The sequence below is a fragment of the Charadrius vociferus genome, unplaced genomic scaffold, assembly GCF_000708025.1.
Source record: "Charadrius vociferus isolate BGI_N301 unplaced genomic scaffold, ASM70802v2 scaffold430, whole genome shotgun sequence".
NCBI lineage: Eukaryota > Metazoa > Chordata > Aves > Charadriiformes > Charadriidae > Charadrius > Charadrius vociferus.
In genome coordinates, this window is record NW_009646541.1 from 10571 (window position 1) to 14055 (window position 3485).

Genomic DNA, 3485 nt, shown 5'->3' on the forward strand with positions numbered 1-3485 from the left:
TTAGATGCTGTAGGTTTGAGGGCCACGTGGTGGTTGATCAGCAAGCACTTTGTTTGATGGAAAAAAGTCCTTGTTTGGTCATCGTATGACACAACCGCACAAAAAAAAAAAAAAAAAAAATCAATGCAAAGTAAACCAGTCACCAACAGTGAAAAAATATTCCCAAACTCAACCTGTGAGGGATGCATTGCCTTTCCTGAACGCACCATGACAGGGGAATCTGGTGATGTGAGAGAGGATGTAAATTCAGATGCAGATGCAAATATATGCAGTGTTCAAGGGGATTTACATCCCACGTCCCCATCTGAGCCCATCTTCCTGTGAACTTCGGATGAGCTCAGTCCTCGTGAATCTCCGTTCTCAGAGCAGTAGCATGAAAAGAGGCAGCTGGTATGTGTGTTAAACAAGCACAGTGTGAATGACATCCCAGCAATAAAAGGACTTCACTGCTAGCCAAGGTGTTTGGTGGGAACAAAATAACTTCCCAGGCTGATCACACCGCACTCCCTGAGCCTGCGGAGAGCTGGGGAGCAGCACGGGGAGACATGGCCGGATAGACATGTATAAGAGCTGGTCACAAGAGACAATTGTGCTTTGTAGCAAAGTTTGAGGTTTGAATGTTTGTTTTCAGTGCTGCATTGGGAGGAAAATAAAACCCAACATTTTTTTTTTGCGACACAGACTTGTGGGGAAACAGCCTTTCTCTGGTTGAAAAGGTCAGGTTTGCTTTCCATATCTCCCTCCCATCAAAAGTGTCCTGCAATCCCTGGAGCTCGGGAGAAAATTTCCTCTTGCAAAGTTAAGTGAGGGCAGGCCTGCAGGGAGAGCTCATTTCTTTTCCTAGACCAGCTCGAGCCAGCTGGGAGAAACGGGTCTGGGTTTGAGCACCCCAGTGCACTTTCAGGTCTGTGGTAAAGTGTCAGGAAATGACAGGAGCCCGAAAATCCACTGCTGTGGGGTAGCCGGAGGATGGCTGGAGATGGGTCAAAGCCAGCGGCAAGTTTGCAAAATCAAATGGTGTTATCAGAACAGAAGGACAGCCGTGGTCCAGGACAGTCATCACCTAAGGCTGCGTGTGGCTCGTGCCAGAGCAGCCCTCCCTCCCCTCCCCAGGGTACGGCATCCACGGGAGGCTCACGTGGCTCCGCAGAGCCAGGGGACGGTGCTGCATTTGACGTGGGAAATGACACGCTGGGAGTGGGAAGTCTTCTGGCTCTGCTTCTGCAATTACTCTTCATCTCTTTTACTCTTTATAATCCTAAAAATCACCCCGAAATTTCCAAATCCCCTTTGGGTATATCTCCTCTCTGACTTCACGCTACAGTCTTCCCTTGGCTGAGATTTAGCTTTTAGCATCTCTGCTCTAGTAAGGATCCCTCTGCGTCAGCATTGCAAGGAGTTTTGGCACCGCTGACCAGTAAGTATCTCCCTTATAATGAGACATCCAGTGCTGAGCCTGGGAGGACAGCAAACATGTACAAAGAAAAAATAATTCAAAGAGACAAGACAGAGGGACCTGTTGGATGGGGACCAGTGCATCTGGGGAAGCATCTTTGTTTTAGAGGGGGAAGAGAGCAAAAGGGAGAAAAAGAAAAGAAAGAGAGGAAAAAGGCATCCGGAGCGGGATTGTGCCTTGCCTGCAGGTGTGTGTGCAGGGAAAGCAGGGCAGCACCACGCATTTTTAACTTTAAGAGCATTGCAGACTGGTCACCTTTGGCTGTTCACTCCACACTCCCTCCCAGGGTGTTGTGTTCCCGTGCCCGCAGGCAGCGCGCTCCGTCCTTTTCTCTTTTCTCCACCATCTGCCGCCGCAAATTCCCCCGAGCGTCTCCCACCCCAGCATAGAGTTTCATCCTAGGGCAGAAAACAAGAGGGAGAGAAACCCAAACCCAACCTGTGGCAGCGCAGGGAGGGACAGGACCCAGCTTGTGCCTGGTCCCCATCTCAGTGTCATCCGTCCTCTGCCATCGGGTGCTGCGAGGGCACCCCTTGGTGCCAGCAGGCGCTGGGGGGTGCTTGTTGCAGGCTGGGGCAGGGGGGGATGGGGAATGCAGGGCTGTGCACACAGTGGGATCGTCTTTCCTTGTATGGCCGGGCTGCCGCAGCGGCACCATCGCCCCTAACCCCATTGTTTCAAATTACAAAGCTGCCCCCATCCCACTGAGCCACCTCAGATCCAAGGAAAGAGCTGGCAGCTGCTTTGAAATCTAGACTGGAGTGTCTCCAGCAGGCAGTGCTTAAAACAACAGCTGGGCTCCCTCCGCACAGGGCACAGCACCCCGGGTACCAGGGAGGGGACCTCGGGCTTGGAGTCCCCTGGGGTAAGGGAGAAGGGCACTGGGATCTGGAGCAGGGCTCCCACAGCAACCAGCACCCTCCTGCATCATGCCTGATCATTACCCATCTCCCTTAAGTGCCTGGAGAAGACCCTGTGTCCTGGTGAGTGATGCACAGGGATGCTTTCTTGCATCCCCATGCACCCTGGTCCCTTTTGCATGGCCCACAATAGTTGCTGTGAGACCTCCCCTCCAGTGTGTGTTCAACCCATTGTCTCCTGAGAGAGAGTGTTATTACACTTATGCCAAGCTTATTGCCCTAAATTTGGCTTAAACCCCTTTTGTGCCCACCAGTGCGTCCAGCACACCTTCCCCAGTCTCGGGCCACCCATCCCTGACCTTGAGACCCTCTCTGGTGGCGGGAGGGTGGAAGGGGAACACCGGGGCTGGCGATCCCATGGGCTGATCCAATTCTTCACACGTTGTTGACTCCACCTCGGACAGTCAGGAGGAGAGCACAGTGCCACAGCTGGGACAAACTTGGTCATGCTCGGCCACATTCTTGCCTTCAAAAGGGCCCGGGGTGCCTGGACCTCAGTGGACAAGGGCCCCAGGAGATCACATTACTCAGAGCTTTTGTAGCCTTAACAGCTGTGACGCCATAGCCAAAAACTATTAGTGTGCACGGCTGCGTGTGTGAGAGGGTCAGGGAGACACCATCCTCTCCGGCTCAGCCTGGCATTAATCCCCCTAACAGATTAATGACACTTAGTGCTTTGAAGAGAAGAAAAAGGAGATGGAAGACTAATTGGGGAGATCAGCAGGACTAAAGCCAGCATGTACTCCCCCCAAAGCCCCAGCCAGTGTTTGAGGAATCTGCTTCTCCCTTGGGGAGCTCAGGACATCTGCATGGGGAGCGCAGCCTGCACCCGGGACCGCAGCCAGGCAGAACTGGGTGGGTGAAACCTTCTTTGGGCTGTCCCACTGGCCGGGATGGGGTGATGGGGACCAACAGTTGTAGCTTGGTACACACCTGGAGCCACAGATCTGTCCCCCCTGCTCCTCCAGTGATGCTGAGCTTCCACCGCATGCTCAGCCCATGCCAGGAGCCAAATTTAGACCTCGGCTGTGCAGCCTTAAGCCCTGGCACGCTTGTGCCTCATCGCTGCGAGCAGCCTGAACAAACGTGGGCTGTTTGCAGAGCAGCGG